The sequence below is a fragment of the Martes martes genome, assembly GCF_963455335.1.
Source record: "Martes martes genome assembly, chromosome: 6".
In the NCBI taxonomy this organism is placed as follows: domain Eukaryota; kingdom Metazoa; phylum Chordata; class Mammalia; order Carnivora; family Mustelidae; genus Martes; species Martes martes.
This window is the reverse complement of record NC_137893.1, coordinates 102,670,264-102,697,288: the sequence shown is the minus strand read 5'-3', so window position 1 is coordinate 102,697,288 and position 27,025 is coordinate 102,670,264.

Sequence of the window (27,025 nt, the reverse complement as noted above, 5' to 3'; positions counted from 1 at the left end):
CAGGATCTTACTAGTTATCATTCAGATAGAAGGAATGTTCCCTCAACTCATAATGTCATGATCACATGGACACATTGGCTGAAATCCTCCATGAAGCCAGCAAGATGTTAAGTAGAGCTGCTTACCCAAATGCTAATTACCAGATCAAGACAAGTGGGACAAGTGTCCTATGGGGGTAGAGATTACAACTGGCGTAGGTGTACAGCATAAAAGGAAACTCATTTTTTTTTCTATTTGCATATGTCCATTTACAGATCTTTGGTTCTCCAGTTGAGTGGCAAAGTGGCCCTGGGCTCTTGGATGCCTGGCTTCAGCAGTGACTCAGGCATCAGCTAAACCATTGCTGAGAGAAGAAAACTGAATGAGGCAGAGCTGTAGGGCTAAGGATAGCTTTAAGTTCTGCAGGGGAGATAATGTGACATCCCATCTCTGCCAACAGCAGCTGTGGGCAATGACCAGAACTAAGAGTTGTAGAGCTATACAAGACATTGAGGATTCTCAAAAATCAACAAGGGGGAACTATCGGGAGGAAATACCAACTAAATTGTCTTCAGTCAAGGAGTCGGAACCTTAAATGACTGAAATTTGGATATTACTGTAACTGTGGCCTCATCTTAGTAGTAAGTGAGCAAAACCTGTGACATTCCTGTTCCACAGTCAGTAGGGAATCAAATATACAGATTGTTGGCTCTGGAAGGCCCATGTGAAACAGAGGGGAAAGGACACTAGATTTTGTGTTCAATTCCATAGTACCTACACCCCCTCTCTTTTCAAGGCAAATCAAAAATCCTGGTTTTGGAGACCATGACATAATGAAAAGTCTTAGGTAATGCAGAACTGCTAGTTCCACAGTTTAAGAAATAACATGGCAAACCCCCCAGACTGTCTCTTCTCACTTCTTCCTTGAGAGATATAACTGAAGAAAATAGTTCAGAGGATGAGCAGAACACATTATGGGAGGTCTGTGAAACCACACAGGTAGCCCCACTCCATCTACCTTCATATCACTAAGACATCTCCTCCTGGTTTGTCTAGGGGAAAAGATAGACCAGTGTTAAAAGAAAATACTCATAGAGAGTAGGGAAACAACTATTCCTTTAATTCTGTAAATATTTAAAAATAAATCCAGTTTTGTTTTTTTTAATTTTCCTGCTTTACAAAGATATAAAAGCAGGAAGAATTTGAAAACAAGATAATTATCTAGGGTGCCTGGGTGGCTCAGTTCATTAGGCATCTGACTTTGGCTCCTGTCATGATCCCAGTGTCCAGGGATGGAGCCCCAAATGGGGTTACCTGCTCAGCGGGAGGGAGCCTGCTTCTCCCTCTCCTCCCCACTCATGCTCTCTCTTGCTATGTCTGTCTCTCTCTTTCAAATAAATAAATAAAATCTTTAAAAAAAGAGAGAGAGAATTATCCTACAGAGCAGTAAAAGAATGACAGGTTTAGGTTAATAGAAACCAAATTAAGTTCTTTGTCACTCTTACTAAAAAGTCCTCAATCATAAGAATATCTAAGTAAATACTCCTTTATGATAATTTGCACCTAACAGCCCAAAACATCTTGTTGTTTAGCAGTGGTAAACAACAAGAGGACAAGGACAAAATTGAAGCCTGGACTCAGTCTTTCCAACTGAAGACTCCTCTGTTTTATTAGAAACAGTGAGAATGTGGGAGAGTAAGGAGTGCGAGAAACAAAAAATGTAAAATAATTTAACATGTTCTTTAATAATAGCTTATGCCTTTTCAAAGAGAAGAAAGCTGAGGCCTCAGTATTGAAAAAAGTAAATTTGAGGTCATTCTGTTTTCAATAGAAATTTCTCTCTGTATCCATCAACAAACAGCACGGCTTGAAAATTTAATTGAATGTTTTCTATGCCCAGGGAGCTGTGAATAATGGCAACAAGGACAGTAAATAATAATTCAAGGTCCTTTGGAAATCTTAACTTTCAAGTAAACAATAACACTCACAATACTTCCAAGTTGAAAATAACAAATTTACATTGTCTAGTACTTTCAGGAAACATAATCTAACATTATCCTGGTACTGCATGTAGGGGAGAAGGCTGTGAACAAGGAGAGATGCCTCATTCTTTATGTATTTTTCCTTCCTTTATTGCTCAAAGAAAAAAGAAAGCTGTTATCATCAGAGTCTCATCCACAAAAGAGGGAAAGGCTGTCAGTCAGGAGGTTGTCCTACCAAGTCTATGGTAGCCTTCCATCTGACCAGCCTGGCCCTAGCCGTCTGCATTTTGGGACCCTCATTCTGTCCAGGATAAACACCAGCTATGACACAGACTTTCGTGTGATCAGAGGGAGGTTTTTAATTATTTGGTGCCGTGAAAAAAACACTAGTCTAAGAGTCTGGAGGTCTGTGACCTAATCCACTCTCTGCCACTAAGAGCTGTGTGACCACGGATGACCATGTAGGGATCAATTTCCCTGTCAAATGAAGAGGCTGGACTAGATCAGGAGCAGGAAACTTATTCTGTAAAGAGTGCAATAATAAATAAGTGGGGCTTTGAGGGCCACACAGTCTTCGTCCAACTACTTAACTGTGCCAATGCAGCATAAAAGCAGGCACAGATATTACATAATCAAAGAAATGTGGCTATGTTCCAATAAAAATTTATTTATAAAAAAAACAAGTAGCAGGCAGGATTTGGCCCAAGGGCTATAGTTTGCCAACTCCTGAACTAGATAGCCTCTTTATCCCTTTGAGCCCTGAAATTCTATGAGTCTATAATTCTAAAAACGAGGCAGACAGAATGAGACTCATCAGGCAGGCTTGAGCTGTCCAAAAGCCTGCCCATAGATGCGGGAATACTACAGGGCAACTCAGAATGCTTTGTTTGTGTGTGGAGCCTATGATCCACCCACATCTAGCGGTGCAACAAGGCAAGAAAATAAGTAAAAGTTATAAGGACTGAAAAGGAAGTAAAAGAAATGTCATTATTTGTGAAAGATAGGATTGTGTGTATTCAAATAGAGAGGGAGAAATTATCAGTAACCCACAAGCTCATCAGCTTCCTATTCATCTTAGATGGGTCCCATTTCCCCCATCCTATACTGTAGAAAAGGGAACAAAGTTTTGCAATCTCTCCTGCCCTCTGGCTTCTACATACATTCAGCCAATGGAAGGCACTGGTTAAATATTAGTAGGCTGAGGGGCAGGAAAATCAGGGGTATTTCTCTTTCTCTCTCTCTCCCTCTCCTTTCTGTGGCATTTCCAGCAACTAGTCTTTCTAGCTCCTGTTCCACAAGCTCTCCGTCATTCCACTTCCGCTAAATGATGCTGCTCTCTGAATTTCAGTAAAACTACCTCCTTTCTTTTTCAGCCGTCCAGAAGTGGGAGCATCTTACTATTCTTTTATAATTTGGACTGCCCCATTATCTCTCCCCTTTCACTTCTCAATTCCTCTATCATCGGTGTTATAAGTCCTTGCATTAAGTTCCATCTATATAAATACTTGGAATAGTTTCTGTTTTCCTGATTGGAAAATAAGTTGATATATACAAAGTAAACACACAAATTAATTTTGCTTCTTTAGAACAACAGAAAAGTGAGTCTTCTACACAGAATCTATAAAGCATTATTAAGAGAAATTGGGAAAAAATAAAAAATATTTAAAGGAATTATTTTTTATATAGAACATACAAGCACTAACTATAAAAGAGAAGATTGATAAATTAAGGCAATAATAAATTTAAAAGCTTCTGGCCATAAAAAATGCATTATTAAGACAAGGGGAAAATAAAACATAAAGCAAATAAACCTATAAAACATAAATGTGTGTATATCTATATGTATATATGTACATTGAAGATTTCTTAAATCTTCCTACATGTAAATGAGGAAAAGACAGACAATCCAATAGAAAAATGTACAACTTCAAAAGTAAAAGCAAAAAGGTGCCTCAGTCAGTTAAACGTCCAACTCTTGATCTACCTCAGGTCTTGATCTCAGGGTTGTAAGTTTGAACCCTGCGTTGGGCTCCACGCTGGGTGTGAAAACTACTTAAAAAAAAAAAAGTAAAAGCAAAAACTCATAAAGTATCCTAAAAGTAAATAGTAGACTGCTAAAATTTGAAAGAAACTTGCTGCAATATTTCTAAGAGGAAAATGAATCTCTGAACAAATTTTTTGAAATATATATTATATAAATATAAATGTATATATAAAAGTGATGCTGAGTGGGAGTCCATTCTAGTAAGTAATAATATTCATATTAGGAAACTTTCAGGCAGAAATGTCTTTATATTAATTTTCAAAAAGAAAGAGAACTACAGAAGAAAGTATTAGAAAAAGGAAAGAAAAATGGACAAAAACTAGAACATAAAGGCTATCCAAATAGTCAATGAAAAATATAATGGGTGACCTCATTAGTGATCAAAGAAGTGCAAATTGAGTAACACTACACCACATACCACTATGGCTAAAATTAAATATATTGACAATACCTTAGCTTTACAGCTCTATGGAACAACAGAAACCTCATGAACTGCTGGTGGGAGTATAAATCAGTGCAACAAATTATTTTGTCATTATTCACTAAAAATGAATATACTTTCCAATAATTCTGTTCCTTGGTATATACCCATTAGAAACCAAACCTATGTTCCTCAAGAGACAGACATTAGTTATGATTGCCAAAGACAAAACACAATCTAAATGTCCATTAACCATAAAATAGATAAATAATATATTCTCATAATAGAGCACTATACAGCAGTGAAAATAAAATATAGCCACATACAACAATATGAATAGATCTCTCAAAATACAGTCAGAAAAAACAAGCTTGTTCTAGACACACTCCACATGCCCCTCCAGGTCTGCTCATTCCTGGGCCTAGGAGCTCGAGCAGTATGGATTTCTTCAAATTCGCTACTTGCTGCTCTATGGATTTTGGTCAGATCTCACCAATAAGGGACAGATGAGAGGGCAAAAGAAGGGAGGTCAGGATATTTGTCTCTGTGGACTCTCTCTGCCAGGGCCTAATCAGTAGTGGCTACATTTCTCTACCTGAGGCCACGTTTGTTATCAAGCAGCTCTAGGCTGTTTACAGCCATAGGGAGCACAGGGCTCCTAATTGCTTGCCCCTGCAGGCCTATAGGTAGTAAAGGCTCCCCACTTTCCCACTAAAGTTAGCCCTGGGGTATTGCAACATCCCTTGTCAATTTTCTTTATGAAACTCGTACATAGGGGCACCTGGGTGGCTCAGTCATTAAGCATCTGCCTTTGGCACAGGTTATGATCCCAGGGTCCTGGGATTGAGCCCTGCATTGGGCTCCCTGCTCAATGGGAGGCGATTCTCCCTCTCCCACTCCCCCTGCTGTGTTCCTTCTCTAGCTGTCTCTGTCAATTAAATAAATAAAATCTTTAAAAAAAAAAAAAAAGAAAGAAAGAAAGAAAAAGAAACTCTTTTACATACTCCTTTTGAATATGTTGGGGTTTTTTTCCTGCCAGGAACCTGACCTATAAAAAGCTAGACCCAAAATACTTACAAAGTGCCTTCATATAAAGTTAATAAAATAGGCATAACTAAACTACAACTGAGGGAATATATACATGGGTGATGAAATAATAAAGAAAAGGAATTACCACAAAAGTCAGGAGAGTGGTCAGTTTGTGGGAGGGGAGGCAGATGTGATTGGGAAGGAACATATCATGGGATTCTGGGGTGCTAGTAATGTTCTGTTTATTTACCAGAGTGGTGGTTAAATACTGTTTTACCTTATAATAATTTATTAAGCTGTACATTTATGCTTTACACATTTTTACCATATGGTTGCCATTGTTCATCATAAAAACAACTTAGGAGAAAATAAAATGAGAGAAATTTTGATTACTGCCTCTCATTATATGTGCTGTATCCTATCTAATGTGCTACTGTTGTAAGAACATAGATGCCAGGTGTATAATTTAATCAACATCACACAGTTTGGAGAGAAAAGCAGAAATCAGGAATGTTGAAAACTGTTTCCTTTAACTGTACTGAGATTTAACCAGGAATATGGGCTTATAAACCTCCAGTTGATTTAGTTGACCCACAAGAAAATAGAACAAAAGGCAAGAACACAGAGAGATTCAGAATACTTGAGCAAGAGAGGCATGATGATAATGAAAAGGAAGAGATCGAAAAAAGTTTTCAGAAATACAGAAAAGCAAGTTAATTTTAGTATTACAAAGGCATGTGGATACAAGAAGAGTACATGATAAATGTATGTTTACATCTGGGCTTGGGTTATTAACATGGGAGCAACTTCATTTGATAGGCTTCTTTAATTATTAACTTTAATTATTAACTTCTGGATAATGGATATCCCAATAATTAGTAGGTAAGTAGAAAATTCAAAATGTTTACTTGCCCAGAACTGTAAAAATATATCTTATCCAAAAAAAGTTAACAGAATACAGTGTATTTTAAGTGTGTTTTCTAGCAGGCAAGCTTACTCTTTGCCTAAATTAAGAACAAAGTGCAAAATATTTGGAAAATAGAGGTCATTGGATAAATGCAGACTATTAATGTAGTCACATTAATGCCTTGCTAAGTATCGATGCAATCTACTATGTGGAAAAACTAGACCCCTATCTAGTACCACTAGTTGCATGTATTCAAATATTACAGATTAAGTAAATTACCTATTTGTGAAGTAGATAACATTCTAAATGCTATTGTGTCTAGACTAATGAACCAAGAGACAAACACTATCTCCAAGAGAGATCCAAAAATTGTCCATTAGCTTAAAGACTCATTATAAAGTTTAAAAATAAAAACACATAGTTAAGATTAGAAAAGCTTTTCTGTTGTGGAGAAGATAACATAGAATATGTTTCACTCAGTGGAGGCAGGCTTAGTTCTTAGCTCAGTTGGAGGGTAGCCTTAGTTCTTAGCTCAGTTGGTGGGTTTAGTTAGGGTGATTTGAATCCTTTGTCCATAACACCTGTATTAAAATGCAATTTTTTTAAGAGAGGGAGGGAAGGTGAGGGAGAGAGAATCTTGAGCAGGCTCCACACCCAGCACAGAGCCCCATTCAGGGCTTAATCTCACAACACTGAAATCACAACCTGAGTCAAAATTAAGAGTCGGACACATATCTAACTGAGCCATTCAAGTGCCCTTGAATACAATCTGCTATAAAAGCAACATCTCCAGATTTTTGTCATTAATCTGGAATATTATAGGAAACAGCATTTTCCACATGTATTTTGTCATAATCTTTTGATGCTTTCAAGAGAATTAAACCACATACAAGATTTTAAAATTCTACATAGCAATTTAACCTGCACCTGAAATGCCAGATTTTTTACTGCCATTTGTAATTGTAATATTTTCTCAATGTTAAATTGTATTTGTTTTTGGAATAGATTTTTGTACATGGTTTAAAACTCAAATACACAAGAAGGTATTCTGCGTAAAATCCCTCCTACCCACTCCACCCCCACCATGCTTCTTTCTTTCCTAGGCAAGCAGTTCCTAATCCACGAGCTGTCAGAGTAACTGAGTAGAGCCATCTCAGAAATCCAAACCTCAGTCTCTCTCTCCCCACTCTGAGGTAGTAATACTAGAAAGATCACACTTGCCTCTTCACAAAGATCCTTATGAACAACCCAATCCAGAGAGGCCCCCTAAGTTCCTGGGTGGGTTAGGAGATACACCATCTCATAAAGGCAACAAAGGCTTAAATGAACTGACCAGTCTTTATGTGGTCACCAGGTCACCATGGTCATCACTGGCTGGCTTAAGCAGCATCACACAGAGATAAGGGTCTTTCCCAATTCTCAAACTCACATTAGGAGACTTTTTCCATTAACAAAGGAGCTTGCTCTCATGCCTCTTTTTGTTGTCCCATAACCATTATTCTCCCATACACTGTTGATTGAGAAGCATTTATAAATATTCTACAAGGCTCCACAAGATCAATGTTTGCCATTGTGGTGTCCTAGGTACATATATTCATGTTTGAAATTTTACCCACTTCATGTGGTACAAATTAACAATTTTGTGCTGTAACATGAAATCTATTTCTTACACCAATTTTGCTGATGTTTTGATATAATTAAACTTACCTTACTTCAGGAAGAAAGAGAAGGGTGATAGAATGAAATGTGGTGAAATTTGGTTGAGTTGTCAATGTTCATCAGTCATTGTTAAAGAACAAAACGTGAAATGCAAAAAGATAGTCTGGAGACCTCAGAGGATATGCAACCAAGAGAAGTAATTATTTTCTTGGGGCTGGGAAAAGAGGATTGAGGATACATTTTGCATTCTTGCCCATCTGCTTTTTTTTCCTGACTAAATGTGTAATGCTATTTAATATGAAATTATAACCTATTAAGCTATCGTTCCCATTTACAGATAGCAAAACTGAAGCAATGATGGCCTAAGTGACTTTGCCAACTGTATCTTAGAGGTTCAGTGGGGAAATGGAATTCAAATGGGGTCCCTCCAGGTCCTGGTCTATTTTTTAGCCCACTGACTCTCCTGTCTTCTTTTATAAGAGCACTGTATCTTGAAAGCATCTCTCGGAGACACCTCTGAGGTTAATGCCTTAGAAAAACCTATCAAACATAATGACTTTGATAGAGACCATTTCACATTACTTTTACCAATCTATTTTTCTTGGTTCATGCTCTCAAAAATGTCTAACTTTTCCCAATGACACTGTTCATACTCATTCTAGTTTTTAACAACATAGGCAAAGATTTAAGCTGGCCATCTATGAGGCAAAAAGAAAATGACAGTAGAATTCAATTCTCCAGGATAGATAGACAATATGCAATACATTTCCATTTTAGGATACAGCGGCAGAAGGGGACAATCCTGGCAGCTTCATGAGATCCTTGGAGAAATCTCTCTCCTCCTTCACCCCGACACCACCCCAATTCATCCCCAGACCATTCTTTGTAGCTATTAAGCTTGCCACAAAGTAGCTCTAGAGCCCTCTGGTGTGGATTTTATAGTGAAGAGAAAGACAAAATACAGAGCGTGGAATTTCTAGAGAATAGAGGATTCTAGTGGCATATATTTAGTTTAACCTCCTCATAGACAAGATTTAAAAAGGGCCAAAACTTTCAATTCATTAACAAAGGACAGACTTTACTTCTTAAAGATTTACATCTCTATGAGGAAGTAAACCCATTTGTACAGTTTACCTAATGCTTTTTCCAGAAAAAAGGAGCTGGAATAGAACTGGGGGCCCCCTTCAAGGAAACTATAGGAAAGAGGATCTGTAACTGCCTGATGCATACTGCTGCTTTCTCATCCCCTTTCATTAGAGCTACTATCTCCCCTCAAGTGTAAGTGTTTTATCTCCTCTGGGTCATATTTTCACGAGATACAACTTATCTCTCTACTCCATGTAGCAACTGGTGAGCCCTTGAATCCAGAGAACTGGAGTAAAATGGATTGAGCTGGGCTAGGCAGGGCCAACCTTCAACCTACCAAACTACTGCAAGCCAGGTGTTAGATCTTCAGGGGTTAATCAACAAGTCAATTCAGGTATGATGAGTCAGAGAATTCCATCTGGGTCTCATTCCTCAAGAAGCAGTTGAGAGTCAAATCAGGGAGTGTATGCCACCAGGTCCAAGAACATCACATAGGCCTAAATATGGGATAGAGCTAAACATTAGAAGCATGAAAAGAATGGAACACAGCTGGTCAGAGATGAAAGTATAAAGCGTCTATACAATTTTAGACCGGAGAATCCACCACTTTCCTTTAATTTAGCAGTGGACAGCATACCCAGGGCTGCATCTGACTGGCTTAAAACAGATAATACTTTTTGTAAGAATATCCTCGATATCTCCACCTCAAAAACCAATAGGTATCATCCAATTCATGCTCTATGCAAAACTGAAGTGCAATTTACTACCTGTAATCTACTTTATCTCTCCTTAGCATGCTTATTGATCAAACTCTTGGTTGTAAGCAACAGAATTTGACACTGCCTGATAAAGCAAAATATATATATAACAATTCTTAATTGTGCTGGTTGGGACACCTGCAGGACAAAGGTCAAGAATGAGCTTGAGTGTGATATCAAAAACCATGTGGGGGCTGGCCTGTAAAGGAACAATCACCAGGGATATGGCCTCACCAAAGACTAGGGAAGACCACTGCAGCCACTGTCACCACTGCACAGGCAAGCAGGAGGCTACACTGTGACCTATTTGCTCATATTGCTCTCTTCTGTATCAGTCTGTCATAGGTATTGCTGATGACTGAATCCTAGGATACACGCTACATTTTAGCTGCAAGAGAGGTTAACTTATGGCTTGACTCTTTACTGAGGATGTAGGACTCAAAAATGAAAACTTCTCCAAGTACGGAAAAACTATTCAAAAGGTAATGGGCAATTTTTGACAGGGTACCAAGATAATCCAATGGGAGAAAAATACTCTTTTCGACAAATAGTGCTGAACAACTAGATACTCACATGCAAAAGAATGGAGTTGGAACCATTCCTTACTCCACATACAAAAATTTATACCAAATGGGGAATGGGCTTAAATGTAAGAGCTAAAATAATAAAATGTTTAGAAGAAAACATAGGAGTAAATCTTTGTGACCCTGAGTGATATAAAGCCTTCTCGGATATGACACTGAAAACATAAGTGGCCAAAACAAAACAACGCAAAAACTAGGACTTCATCAAATTAAAAACTTGTCCTTAAAATGATACCATGAAGAAAGTGAAAAGTAACACACAGAAAAGAAAAAAATAAGGCAAATTATAAATGTGTTTTGATTGCTTCCTCTTTGCTTCATTGGTGAGGGAGGGACTCTTGCCCTAGAGTTACGGGGATGACCAAACATACAACACCTGCCACAAAGCAGATGAGATTGACAGCAGTTCACTAATCACAGACACTCACAACCCATTGGGAGAAGGATACCATACTGTGTAGTATCACATGGGAGTTGCACTCAGGAACAAAGCACACAACTAGGAGCTGTGGAGGACAATTTCATAGTATCAAGAAGGTAGGATGACCCCTGGTTCCCAAGAAAGGATGCAATTGGTTTATTTGAGTAAATCCATGGGTCTGCAGGAAATTGAAACCCACTATTCAATAATAAGCAATAATCACCTTTGTTCTGTTTGATATATATGGAGGGTTGTTTGGCTAAGGGACCTTATACATGGAAGCAGAATGTGAAGAAGAACTAGAAGTTGGGCTATTCAAAACTTTTCTAATTTTTCCAGATGTTAAGGCAGCATATGCTATTGAACCTTATTTTCATGTCTTACACCACCATAAGAAAACAAGTCTTAGAAGGAACTCCTGTCCAGGATATATGAAGAACTCTTATAACTGAACAATAAAAATATAAATAACCTGATTTAGAAATAGATAAATGATTTCAATAGACATTTCTTCAAAGAAGTTTTTAAAAAGACCAATAAGTGTGTGAAAAGATGTTCAACATTACTAGCTATTAGGAGAATGCAATGAGATACCACTTCATACCTCCTAGGATGACTATAATAACTAAAAAAAAAAAAAAAAAAAAAACCAGGCAAAAACATTTGGCAGTGATATAGAGAAATTGGAGCCCCTCTACATTGCTGCTGAGGATGCAAAATGATGCAGCTGCTTTGAAAAAGAGTTTTGGCAGTTCTCGAAATGTTAAACATAGAGTTACCATATGAACCAGCAATATCACTCCTAAATATATGCCCAAGAGAAATGAAAACATATGTCCACACAAAAAGTTGTATATGAATGTTCACAGCAGAATTATTCATAATAGCCAAAAAGTAGGAAAAAACCCACATGTCCATCAAAACTGTTAAATGAATAAGTAAAATGTGGTATATTTTTGCAATGGGATATTAGTCAGCAACAAAAAATGAAGTACCAGTACATACTACAGCATTGATAAACCTTGAAAACATGCTAACTAAAAGAAGATAGCTATTAAAAAGCACGTATTATAATTCAGTATATAAGAAATGTCCGGAATAGGCAAATCTATACAGACAGAAAGTATATTACTGGTTGCCTATCACTGTGAGGTAGTACATAAGAAGTGACTGCTAATAGGTATGGGTTTCTTTTTGGAAGATGAAAATATTCTAGTGTTGATAGTGATGATCGTTGCACAACCCTATGAATGTGTTAAAAACCATGAAATTGTATAGTTTAGGGGTGCCTGGGTGGCTCAGTTGATTAAGTCTCTGCCTTCAGCTCACGTCATGATCTCAGGGTCCTGGGATCGAGCCCTGAATTGGGCTCTCTGCTTGGCAGGGAGCCTGCTTCCCCCGCCACCTCTGCCTGCCTCTCTGCCTCCTTGTGATCTCTGTCTGTCAAAAAAATAAAAACCTTAAAAAAAAAAAAAAGAAAGAAATTGTATACTTTAAATGGTTGATTTACATGGGATATGAATTATTGAGATATGAAGTGGTTATTTTTAAAAAGGTATGAGAAGCCTAAATATTTCAGTGGTTTCAGTGGTTTAACTATTCTCAAACATCCACTTGAATCTTCTACTTAAAATATCTTCATAAGGGGCGCCTGGGTGGCTCAGTGGGTTGGAGCCTCTGCCTTCGGCTCAGGTCATGATCCTAGGGTCTTGGGATCGAACCCCACATCGTGCTCTCTGCTCAGCAGGGAGCCTGCTTCCATTCCTCTCTCTCTGCCTGCTTCTCTGCCTACTTGTGATCTCTGTCAAATAAATAAATAAAATTTAAAAAAATATATCTTCATAAAATTTAGAAATCCTGTCCTATGACTGATTGACTAGTACATATTTCTTCATAAATCTTCTATAATCTTGCCAAAGTTGTTGAGGGCAACAATGAAGAACACAGTAGTTAAGAAAGTAGATGAAAACTGTAATTTCATTTTTAACCATCTGCCTAAACAAAGTTTAGGGAAGAGGCCAGTAATTTCTTACAGAGAGGTTAATAGAGACCCACCAAATGAGAAAATTGCTTCTCAACAATGTTAGCTAAGTTTTCCAGGGTTGCACAGCCAAATGATAAAGATACTGTGTACTGTGGAAACCTAATACACCATCTGTAATGGCCAGCCTCCATGATGACTCCTAATGATCCTCACCTCCTGGTATTTACATCCCTATGTAGTCCCCTCTTCTCCCTCCCATCACTCATTCTGGGAGAAACTGGATGAATGCCATGATGACATTCAAGCAACCCATGGAGGAAGTCCATGTAAGAGGAACTAAGGTCTGCTAATAATCACATGTGTGAGCTTGGAAGCATAACCTCCCCTAGCTGAGATTCCAGATGAGAGTGCAGCCCTGGTTGAGAGCTTGAGGCAACCTCATGAGAGACATGAGCCAGAATCATTCAGCTGAATTACTGCTCCGTAGAATTAATATGATACTAGACTGTTTTAACCTACCAGGTTTGGGAGAAGTTTGTTATGCAGTTATAGTAACTAATACACCCTTTATGCTCTTTCCATTCCAAAAACTATTTATCTGAGAACTGTTAATACTTAGAATGATTTTCCAGATTACATGGGTTAAAATTCAAACCTTAATCTTCTTGTTTGGGTAAGACTTTAATTTACATTTCTCCATTTAAGGAAAAGAAAATGAAATATCACAATATTTGTGTAATGTTTTCAGTCTGATTAAGAGGTCTTGCCAGTCAATGACAGCAAGGTAGGATAACTTCTTGGGTATCTTGTTCCTGCTTTTGCTACCAGGGTAATTAAATCCAATCACATCATGTTACAAAGGTTCATTAAATCAGACTGGTAGAATGGACACTACCTCCTGCTCTCTGTGTTATCTGTACACAATATCACCCATGTTTCTAAATCAACTCTGATTAATTTCCCAAGACCCTCCCAATGTAATAAGGAGTCAAGTGGGAAAATATGGAGAAGGAATCAGCATTTTTTATCCTCTACATCGTGGAAGCAAAATACACAAGAAGAGAAACCTATTCACAGTAAAAGTTTATTATGACTGACATCCACTGTTCCCCTGGCCTCTTTCCTTCATTTAAAGAAGAAATCTAGCACCTGGCTCCCAGTCTCCTCCTTCCTATTCATGTCATCATTCTCAGTGACCTCACTAGAAAATAGAAGCAATCAGACAAGACTCAGTCACTCTTTTCTCACCAAGACTACCAACCAATTTGTATCTATATCCACAATGGAAGTCTCACCCACTCTCCTATCTATAGTCAATATCTCCTCGTGTGCTTTGCATTTTATCTCTTCTTAAATGCTCAAGGATTTTACTTCCAGTATTTTCCAACCTCTCTTTCCTGGATTACCAATTTTTACCTCTCTTTGTATTAATCCCAGAAGTTTACCAATATGCCTTAATCCCACTTCTCTGAACATATTCTCTCTCAATCCCATATCTCCCTTTGGTTGATATCTCATTTCTCTAATCTTCCTGCGCAACATCTCTCAAAGCAGATTTGGTTCTTGGTTTCTCTATTTTGTCATATTTCATTTTTTACTTAATCCATTCTAGTTGGGTTATGACACCATCATTCCACTGATATTACTTTTTTCAATTGGTACTAAATACCACGTATTTTGCACTTTCAGAGGACTTTTTTGTATCCTCATTTTGCTCAATCTTACATTCAATCCGGTAATCACTCTCTCCTTATTGAAATACTCTCTGCCCTTGGGATTTCACAATATTATAGTCTTCCTCCTACTTCCTTGGCTACCTCCACTCGGGTTCTTTCCCGACTCTTCCTGATCTGCCTGCCTTCCAAATGTTGCCACTTCTCAGGGATCAGTCCAAGGACATCTCCTCTCTCTCCTGCAAGTTACTCATTTACTCCCAGCACATGAAAGTCCATATAAACGCCGAAGAATCCCACATTTACACCCCCAGATTCATATATTCAACTGTCAACTTGAGATCCTACTTGCCATTCATGCATATTAAACTTAACATATCTAAAGTAGAACTTTTCATTCTCAAAAGAATTATTCTCCCAAGCATCCCCATCTTCCTACCTACTCAAGCCTGAAACTAAGTAGAGTATTATACATAATTTTTCCTTCTCCTTTGATCTTCATCCATAGTCAATCCAACAGGAAGTTTTCCAGAAACTACCTCCAAAATGTGCCTTGAACCTATGCACTCTATGTTGCATACCACCAACAAAGTACCAGCTGCCACTATCTTTCACCTGGAATACTACAATAGCTCCCCTTTTCAGTCTTTTAAGAGGCAACTTGTAGAATGGAAAGAGCACAGCAGTATATTCATTATCTATTGCTACATAACAAATTTCCCCCAATTGCATTCTGTCTAAAGTGAGCCCTCATCCCTGTCCCATCTGCCAGGGTCTTTAACTGACTGGTTTCTTATTGTTTCATATCTTTTAGATTAAATATCATCCAATTCCCTGACTAGATCCCCTCTTTTTCTCTTTTTATAAGTTCTTTACAAGTTATAATTTTAAATGTATTTACTTCTCAATTGCATCTCTACTCCTACTAGACTGTAAGTGCCATAAGCAAACCATATCTTTTTATTCTTTATCCTAAACCCAGTGTCTAGAATAGTACTCTGAATGTATCAAGCTCTCACTAATATTTGTTGAATAATAATGACAGTGTTATATGAGATTTACAAAATCAATGAATAGGGGCACCTGGGTGGCTCAGGCATTTAAGCATCTGCCTTCAGCTCAGGTCATGATCCCAGGATCCTGGGATCGAACCCCACATCAGGCTCCCTGCTTGGCGGAGAGACTGATTCTTCCTCTCTCTCTGTGCTCCCCCTGCTTGTGCTCTCACATACACACTCTCTCTCAAATAAAGAAATAAATAAAATCTTTAATAAATAAGTAAATAAAATAATATTCAGTTTAAGAACCACAAAATCAAAAGACCTTTTTCAGTAAACTGGCCATTTTTTTGCAAAAGGTACGTATGTTATCAGTATGCCTTACATTTAAGAAGTTTATTAAACACAATAATGCAAAATTACTACATTCCCGTCTCTACCAGCCACATATTTGTGTATGTTTCTATGAGGTTGTATTTCTTTCTTAAAAGTAATTCTTTTCTAATTCAGATTGAACAGGATCTGTCCCCAAAAATGCTCTTGATTCCTGTTAGAGTATTTGACCTTAAAAGGCCACCTAGCAGAAGCCTAAAAATGTCAGCCTTTCCCCAGATGCAGAAGCTTGTCTCATTTTTTTAACCACTAAACTAAATGATAAATCAAAGATATTCTAAGGGGGGAAAAACTATCAGAAGTCTTACTTGTAAAGCAGAATTGAAGTTGAAAAGAAAGTAAAAATGAGACACACTATACGGGCATCAGCAGCCACAGGGGAACCCTGCCAAAAAGTCAGAAATAGCTTCTCAAGGGTAACCATTTTCAATCTATTTCATTTCTTTTTATTACTCTTCACAGGTAACAGAAAACTTCAACTGATACAAAACCTTTCAACAAATGTGCCTTGTAATATGGTCTATTTATATTCTTATTTTATTTGATTCAATTATTCTCCAATAATTCTCCTGGTATTAAAAGTCCTTTTGATGCTCGTTCTGTTTTCCATTTCCAAAGTCATTAACCTCCATTCCCCACCCGAAGTAAGGGGAATGCTCTGTGAGTGACAACCTTGTTTACAGAGAGCAGGAAAGGACTTGGCAGCTGTTCCAAAGTGTCAAATGAGTAGCCTGAAGAATGCTATAGAAAAATGTCACCAAATTGGGTAGCAACGTCACACTAACTAGACTGCCTCCTTGTTGTCCACTAATAGAATTCTCTGACGTGTACCTCTTGAGAGAGAAAGATTTGCTAGGAAGGAGGACTGCTGTGTAATTTTTTTGTACTTTTCATATGACTTTCGCATGACTTTCACAATCTTCAAACTCTAAAAAAATAATCATTTTTAACATCTCAGAATGCCTCTAATATGTCAAACTTTTACAGAATTGGTGCTTTTTAAAGGCTGTATCTGAAAGCACGCCAAAGTTTTAATTTGAACTATGCCATTACTTATAATCTGATAGTAATTGGCCAAAGTCTTCTAAAATATTTAAGTTTTCAGTTCTCTGTTCTCTTGTGACTTAGTCTCCTGGTATGTTCAATTTGTTTATTCAATAGACATTTCTTAAACCACTACTGTGTGCAGACATAATTCCAAGCACTTAAAATCAAATGAAATTAAAAATCTAGTTTCTAAACTGCACAAGCCATATATAAGAGACATCAAATAGTTCACAGTCTGGTAGAAAACAGAGAAAAGAGGATGATTCCTGCAACAGTAGTCATCAGAACATCCACAAGACTTTATTCTTTTATTCCCTGTGCTTTCTCTGGGCCAGTCTCTCTCCTGAGTTCTAATCTATTTCTTCTAATCCATTATGATCTCTCATCTTCACCTCAAAATCAGGACATTCAAGACAGGTTTTGCCATTCTTTCCAACCCCAGCCTGGTTCCACTCCCCAAATCCCTAATTGTCAAAACAAAACAAAACAAAACAAAACAAAAACAAAACAAAAAAAGCCAACAATGAGAATATACTATTTATAAAGCACCACATTGTGTTACACTGATTATCTGACTTAACCTTCAAAACAGCCCTATGAAATAAGTCACACTATTAGTCTGTTTTATAAGTATGGAAGCTAAGAATAGGAATGCTAAGGAACATGCCCAAATAACTACAAAGTAGTAGGTGCAAGATGGTTTTGAAAATCAGTGATACGTTGTCCAAAATTCACATGTGGCCACTGACCATTTGAAATTTGGCTAATGCAATGAAGAAACTAAAGTTTTTATTTTATTTTATATTATTTTATTTTATGAAGTTAATTAAATTTTAAAGACCAATACTTAACCCAGTTATTGGATATGTGAATATACATTTTCAAATGTAAATTTCATAAAATTTAAATTTAGACCAAATATTCCTTTTTTTTTTTAAGTTTTTATTTTTAAGTTATCTCTACACCCAACCAGGGGCTCGAACTTAGAACCCTGAGACCAAGAGTTGCATGCTCCACAAAATGAGCCAGCCAGGCACCCCTATAGGTCAAGTATTTCTAATTAAAATTTAGCTTCCAAGTTGATCTGTGCTCTAAGTATAAAATAGACATCAGATTCTAAAGACCTAGTATGAAAAAAATGTAAAATATCTCCCTGATGCTTTTTTATGTAGATTACATGTTGAAATGATATTTCAGATACATAGCAGTCCCCCTTGTCCATGGGGAATATGTTCCAAGACCCCTAATAGATCCCTGACACCAAAGAGAGAGCCTGAGACCAACTCCTGTATATACAATTTTTTCTATATGTACATAATTATGATAAAACTTAATTTATAAATTAGGTACAGTAATATATTAACAATAGTAACTAATAATAGAACAATTATAACAATATACTATAATAAAAGTTATGTGAACGTGGTCTTTCTTTCTCTCTCAAAATATTGTACTGTACTCACCCTTCTTCCTTGATGATGTGAAATGATAAAATTCCTATGTGATGACATGAAGTGAGGTGAATAATACAGGCATTGTGACAGCATTAGGCTGCTATTGACTTTTGAGGATACATCGAAAGGAATATCATGTGCTTCCAAAGTATGGTTCACTGCAGGTAACTGAAACCACAGAAAGTGAAACCATGGATAAATAAAAATTTATTATTATGATTAATTTTACCTATTTCTTTTTATTTATCAATGTGACTACTATAAATTTTTAACTGGCTCACATTATATTTCTATTGCGCAGCACTGGTCTACAGCCTATCCTCTTAACCACTACACTATCTCAGCTCTCTGGAAGGTTTTAATTTCTCGAGTATGTGGTAACAAAGACCCATTATTCAAATTGGCTGTTCTCCCTGTCTTTCCCCCCACCCAACTATCTGCCATTTGTCTTGAAATATCTTGTCCCCTTTACTCTCTAGCCTCCTCTCAGTTATTCTTTAAGAATTAACTCAAGTCCCACCACTACAGAATGGCTCTTTTTGATAGCTAATCCAAAATATTTTTTTCATTCTCTCACTTCAATATTAAAAAATGGAAGTTATCAAACTAGGCAATCCAATCTAGTATTCTGTTACAAAGCATGGCTCTGGGGAAGAAGCAAGATGGTGGAGGAGTGGAGACCTAAATACTGTTGGGTCCCAGGAGTTCAGTTAGATAGTTATCAAACCATTCTGACCACTTACAAACTGAACAGAAGACTGAAGAGAAGAAGAACAGTAATTCTAGGAACAGAAAAGTGACCACTTTCTGGAAGGTAGGATGTGTGGAGTGATTCCGAGGCAAAAAATGGGAAGATAGACTGTGGGGATTGGGGCTGGCTCCCAACAAGCAGTAGAGCAGTGGAGCACAAAATCAGAACTTTTAGAAGTCTGCTCCACTGAGAGACGTTGCTCCAGAGGCTAAGCAGGGAGTGGAACCCACATGGGGATAGTGTGGTCTCAGGACTTATGGGGTGACAAAAAGACCAGGTATGTCTGAGTTTGGCAGAGCTCCCAGGTATTTGAGTGGGGAAGATGGCTGCAGAGACAGAACCGAGCAGTGGGCTCTCAGCTCAGGATTACCTGAAACCATGATCCAAGGTACAGTCCAGACACTGCTCTTTGAGCAGGGACCCCACAAGTAGCAGATCTGGGGAGATCCCCTTCCCTCCTTATCCAGGAGGAGTGGTGCAGGAGTGTGCTGCAGGAATCAGCTGGGTTTGGAGACTCCAAATGGGGCCATGCACCAGAGATAGAAACACTTGGTCACAAGCCAGGTGAGGATGGAATGTGGCCAGAGACCAGGAAGACAGGAGTGATTGACTGCTTTTTTTGAGGGTGAACTGAGGAATGGGGCCCTGAGCTCTCGGCTCCTCTGGGGTGGAGACTGGGTGACTGCCATTTTCATTCTCCACCTCCAAAGCTGTACAGAAAGCTTTCAGGGAACAAAAGCTATGAGAACAAAATTGAGCAGATTACTTAGCCTGTCCCCTGGCAAGGTCAATATAATTACACCTCAGGCAAATATTTGAGAATCACCTCAACAGGTCCCTCCCCCAGAAGATTAGCAATAACATCCAGCCAAGACCAAGTTCATGGATCAATGAGAACTACGGAACTCCAGACCTAGGGGAATGCAACACATGAAATTCATGGCTCTTTTCCCATGATTCTTTAGCCTTTCAAAGTTAAATGTTTTTAATTTTATTTTTTTCTTATTCTTTTTTTTTAAATTTTCCTCCTTCCTATTTTAACCTTTTTTCAACTATTTTATCTTATCAGTACCTTTTTCTAAAAAATTGTTTTTAATTTTCATTGTTATAGTGATATTCTATCCCTTCATTGTATTTAACCTTATTTTTTGTATAGACATAGGTTTTTCTTTCTTTAAAATTTGGTATGCAGGTTCTTCTAACAGATCAAAATATACCCTAAATCTAGTGCATGTACATGGCTTTGTTTTAGTCTCCAGCCTAATCACATTCTTTTCTCTTTTTTTCTTTTTTCATCCAACTTCTTATCTTATCAATTCCTTTTTTAGAATTTTTTAAATTTTCATCTTTACAGTCATATTCCATCCCTTCATCATGTTTACCCTTATTTTTGTATATATATATATAAGTTTTTCTTTCTTTAAAATTTTGGGAAGCTGTTTCTTCTAACAGACCAAAATACACCAAAAATCAAGTGTGTGGCTCTGTTCTATTCACCAGTCTAATGTATATTAGACTGGTGAATATATATGTTCATACACACACTCACACACATACACATACACACACACACACACACACACACACACACACATATGGGTTTTTTTTTTTTCTCCTTAATTCACCCTGGTGTTTTGGGTCTCTTCCAATTTGGTTAGTATATATTTTTCTGGGGTCATTGCTACCCTTTTAGCATTTTGTTCTCTCATTCATCTATTCTTATCTGGATAAAATGACAAGGTGGAAAAACTCACCTCAAAAAAAAAGGACAAGGGCAGTACTGATGGTTAGGGGCTTAATCAATACAGACATTAGTAAGATGTCAAAACTAGATTTCAGAATGACAATTATCAAGGAACTAGCTAGGCTCGAAAAAAAGTATGGGAGATACTAGACAGTACCTTTCTGGAGAAATAAAAGAACTAAAATCTAATCAAGTTGAAATTTTAAAAAGCTATTAATGAGTGCAATAAAAAATGGAGGCTCTTACTGCTCAGATAAATGAGGCAGAAGAGAGAATTAGTGATATAGAAGACCAAATGATGGGAAATAAAGAAACTGAGAAAAAGAGAGACAAACAACTACTGGATGATGAGGGGAGAATTTGAGAGATAAGTGATACCAGAAGACAAAACAATATTAGAATAATTGGGATCCCAGAAGAAGAAGAAAGATAGAGAGAGGCAGAAGGTATATTGGAGCAAATTACAGTGAGAATTTCTGTAATTTGGTGAGGGGAACAAGCATCAAAATCCAGGAGGCACAGAGAAGCCCCCTCAAAATCAAGAAAAATATGTCAATGCCCTGTCATCTGAGAGTAAAACTTACAAGTCTCATTGACAAAGAGAAAATCCTGAAAGCAGCTTGGGACAAGAGGTCTATAACATACAACAGTAGACATATTGTATTGACAGCAGACTTAACCACAGAGATCTGACAGGCCAGAAAGGACTGGCATGATATATTCAGAGCACTAAATGAGAAAAATATGCAGCCAGGAATACTATATCTAGCTAGCCTATCTTTGAAAATACAAGGAGACATAAAAAGCTCCCAAGACAAATAAAAACTAAAAGAATTTGCAAACGCCAAACCAGCCCTACAGGAAATATTGAAAGGGTTCCTCTAAGCAAAGAGAGAGCCTAAAAATAACATACTAGCAAAGAACCGAGACAATATACAGTAACAGTCACCTTACAGATAATACAATGGCACTAAATTCATATCTTTCAATAGTTACACTGAATGTAAATGGGCTAAATGCCCCAATCGAAACACACAGGGTATCAGAGTGCATAAAAAAACAAGACCCGATATGTTGTCTATAAGAAACTCATTCTAGATGCAAAGACACCTCCATATTTAAAGTGAGGGGGTGGAAAACAATTTACCATGCTAATGTACACCAAAAGAAAGCTGGGGTGGCAATCCTTATATGAGATAAATTACATTTTAAGCCAAAGACTATTATAAGAGAGAAGGAAGGACACTATATCATACTTAAAAGGTCTGTCCAACAAGAATTTCTTTTTTTTTTTTTTAAGAATTTATTTGTTTATTTGACAGAGAGAGATCACAAGTAGGCAGAGAGGCAGGCAGAGAGAGAGAGGAGGAAGCAGGCTCCCTGCTGAGCAGAGAGCCCGATGCGGGACTTGATCCCAGGACCCTGAGATCATGACCTGAGCCGAAGGCAGAGGCTTAACCCACTGAGCCACCCAGGTGCCCGCAACAAGAATTTCTGATAGTTGTAAATATCTATGGCCCTAACATGGGAATAGCTAATTGTAAAAACCAATTAATAACAAAATCAGAGAAACACATTGACAATAATACAATAATAGTAGGGGACTTTAATACTCTCCTCACTGAAATGGACAGATCATCTAAGCAAAAGATCAACAAAGAAATAAAGGCTTTAACCTCTGCCTTCAGCTCAGGTCATGATCCCAGGGTCCTGGGATCGAGCCCCGCATCGGGCTCTCTGCTCAGCAGGGAGTCTGCTTCCTCCTCTCTCTCTGCCTGCCTCTCTGCCTACTTGTGATCTCTGTCTGTCAAATAAATAAATAAAATCTTTAAAAAAAAAAAGAAAAAAAGAAATAAAGGCTTTAAGTGACACACTGGACCAGATGGACATACAGATATATTCAGAACATTCCATCCCAAAGCAACAGAATACACATTCCTCTCTAGTGTACATTTTTCTCTAGTGCCCATTCTTCTGTATTCCCCTGAATAGATTACATCCTGGGTCACAAATAAGGTCTCAAACAGTACCAAAAGATTGGGATCATTACCTGCATATTTTCAAACCACAATGGTTTGAAACTAGAACTCAACCACAAGAGCAAAGTTGGAAAGAACTCAAATACATGGAGGTTAAGGAGCATCCTACTAAAGAATGAATGGGTCAACCAGGAAACTAAAGAAGAATTGAAAAAATTCATAGAAACAAATGAAAATGAAAACACAACTGTTCAAAATCTTTGGGACACAGCAAAGGCAGTCCCAAGAGGAAAGAATATTGCAATACAAGCCTTTCTCAAGAAATAAGAAAGGTCCAAGTTCTCAAGTACACAACCTAACCCTACACCTAAAGGAGCTGGAGAAAGAATAGCAAAGAAAGCCTAAATCCAGCAGGAGAAGAGAAATCATAAAGATCAGAGCAGAAATCAATGAAATAGAAGCCAAAAGAACAGTAGAACACATCAACGAAACTAGGAGCTGGTTCTTTGAAAGAATTAATAAGATTGATAAACCCCTGCCCAGACTTATCAAAAAGAAAAGAGAGGGGCACCTGGGTGGCTCAGTGGGTTAAAGCCTCTGCCTTCAGCTCAGGTCATGATCCCGGGGTCCTGGGATCAAGCCCCACATCGGGCTCTCTGCTCAGCAGGGAGCCTGCTTCCTCCTCTCTGTCTGCCTGCCTCTGCCTACTTGTGATCTCTGTCTGTCAAATAAATAAATAAATAAATAATCTTAAAAAAAAAAAAAAAAGAAAAAGAAAAGAGAAAGGACCCAAAGTAGTAAGATCATGAATGAAAGAGGAGAGATCACAACCAACACCAAACAAATAACAATTATAAGACCATATTATAAGCAACTACACACCAGCAAATTTGACAATCTGGAAGAAATGGATGCATTCCTAGAGACATATAAACTATCAAAACTGAACCAGGAAGAAATAGAAAATCTGAACAGACCCATAACCAGTAAGGAGATTGAAGCAGTCATCAAAACTCTCCCAACAAACAAGAGCCCAGGGCCAGATGGCTTTCCAGGGGAATTCTACCAAACATTTAAAGAATTAATACCTATTCTCCTGAAACTGTTCCAAAAAATAAAAATGGAAGGAAAAGTTCCAAACTCATTTTATGAGGCCAGCATTATATTGATCCCAAAACCAGGCAAAGACCCCATCAAAAGGATAATTCTAGACCAATATCCTTGATGAACATGGATGCAAAAATTCTTACCAAAATACTAACCAATAAGATTCAACAGTACAGTAAAAGGATTATCCAACAGGACCAAGTGGGATTTATTCCAGTGCTACAAGGTTGGTTCAACATCTGCAAATCAATCAATGTGATACAATACATTGTATCAAGATCAAGAACCATATGATACTCTCAATAGATGCTGAGAAAGCATTTGAGAAAGTACAGCATCCTTTCTTGATCAAAACTCTTCGTAGTGTAAGGATAAAGAGTACATACCTCAATATCATAAAAGCCATCTATGAAAAACTCAGAGCAAATATCATTCTCAATGGGGAAAAACTGACAGCTTTTCCCCTTAGGGAAGTCCCAGCCTCAGCAATCAGATAACAAAAAGAAATTGAAGGCATCCAAATCAGCAAAGAAGAAGTCAAACTCTCACTCTTTGCAGATGATATGATACTTTATGTGGAAAACCAAAAAGACTCCACTCCAAAACTGCTAGAACTCCTACAGGAATTCTGTAGTGTCAGGATACAAAATCAATGCACAGAAATCAGTTGCATTTCTATACACCAAGAGCAAGACAGAAGAAAGAGAAATTAAGGAATCAGTCCCATTTATAATTGCACCCAAAACTATAAGATACCTAGGAATAAACCTAACCAAAGAAGCAAAGAATCTGTACTCAGAAGCAAAGAAATCTATAAAGTATTCATGAAAGAAATTGAGGAAGGCACAAAGAAATGGAAAAGCGTTCCATGCTCATGGATTGGAGGAACAAATATTGTCAAAATGTCTATGCTACCTAAAGCAATCTATACATTCAATGTAACCCTTATTAAAATACAATCCATTTTTTTCAAAGAAATGGAACAAATAATCCTAAAATTTATATGGAACCAGAAAAGACGCCAAATAGCCAGAGGAATGTTGAAAAAGAAAACCAAAGTGGTGGCATCACAATTCCAGACTTCAAATTCTATTACAAAGCTGTAATCATCAAGAAAGTATGGTGTTGGCACAAAAACAGACACATAGATCAAAAGAACAGAATAGAGAACCCAGAAATAGACCCTCAATTCTATGGTCAACTAATCTTCAACAAAGCAGGAAAAAATGTCCAATGGAAAAAAGACAACCTCTTCAACAAATGGTGTTGGGAAAATTGGACAGCCACATGCAGAACAATGAAACTGGCCCATTTCCTTACACCACACACAAAAATAGACACAAAATGCATGAAACACCTCAATGTGAGACAGGAATCCACACAAATCCTTGAGGAGAATGCAGGCAGCAACCTCTTCAACCTTAGCTGCAGCAACTTCTTCCTAGAAACATTGCCAAAGGCAAGGGAAGCAAGGGCAAAAATGAACTATTGGGACCTCATCAAGATCACAGCAAAGGAAATAGTTAATAAAACCAAAAGACAACTGACAGAATGGGAGAAGATATTTGCAAATGACATATCAGATAAAGGGCTAGTATCCAAAATCTATAAGGAACTTACCAAACTCAACACCCAAAGAACAAATAATCCAATCAAGAAATGGGCGGAAGGCATGAACAGACAGTTCTGCAAAGAAGACATCCAGATGGCCAACAGACACATGAAAAGAGCTGCACATCACTCAGCATCAGGGAAATACAAATCAAAACCACAGTGAGATACCACCTCACACCAGTCAGAATGGCTAAAATTTAACCAGTCAGGAAATGACAGCTATTGGTAAGGATGTGGAGAAAGGGGAACCCTCCTACACTGTTGGTGGGAATGCAAGCTGGTGCAGCCACTCTGGAAAACAGTATGGAGTTTCCTCAGGAAGTTGAAAATAGAGCTACCCTATGACCCAGCAATTGCACTACTGTGTATTTACCTTAACGATACAAATGTAGTGATCAAAGGGCCATGTGCACCCAAATGTTTATAGCAGCAATGTCCACAATAGCTGAACTATGGAAAGAATCTAGATATCCATCAACAGATGAATGGATAAAGAAGATGTGGTGTATATATACAACGGAATACTATGCAGCTATCAAAATGAAATCTTGCCATTTGCAACAATGTGGATAGAACTAGAAGGTATTATGCTGAGCGAAATAAGTCAATCAGAGAAAGATAATTATCATATGATCTCTCTGGTATGAGAAATTTGAGAGACAGGGCGGGGGGTGGGATGGAAGGAAGGAAAAAAATGAAATAAGATGGAACTGGGGAGAGAGACAAATCATAAGAGATTCTTAATCTCAGGAAACAAACTGAGGCTTGCTGGGTGATGGGGGGCGGGGAAAGGATAGAGTGGCTGGGTTATGGACATTGGGGAGGGTATGTGCTATGGTGAGTGCTGTAAATTGTGTAAGACTTCACAGCAAATAATACATTATATGTTAATTTAAAAAAACAAAAAAAGAAAGCATGGGTCTCAGCTATATGTTGTGTGTGGAGGGGGAGATTTCATATATTTATATTCACCTTCCAGTTTCTTTTTCTAGTCTTTCATTTTGTCATTCATGGATTCATTCAAATAATTCTTGAATTCATTTACATTTCCAACTGCCACACATATTCCACAAATACTTTTTTCATTTGCCTAAATTTCCTCGCTCAATTTTTAAAGAATGCCATGGTGTTCCTTCACAGTTTATTATCTCCTTTGTATTAGTTTATTCATTGTTTAATTTATAAATATTAGTTATGCCCTATTTCAGCCCACCTACACCAATTAACTCAGAATTCCTAGAGGTTGGGCCTACACGTGAATGTTTTAAATTTTTTCTAGGCAATTATCATGCAAAATCAGGATTAGTAACTTCTAATTTAAGGCAAAAGTATTTTTAGGGATGAAGAAATTCACCATATTTTAGCAAACATATCCTAATAAAAATCTTTAAACAGCAAGAAATAAAAATCC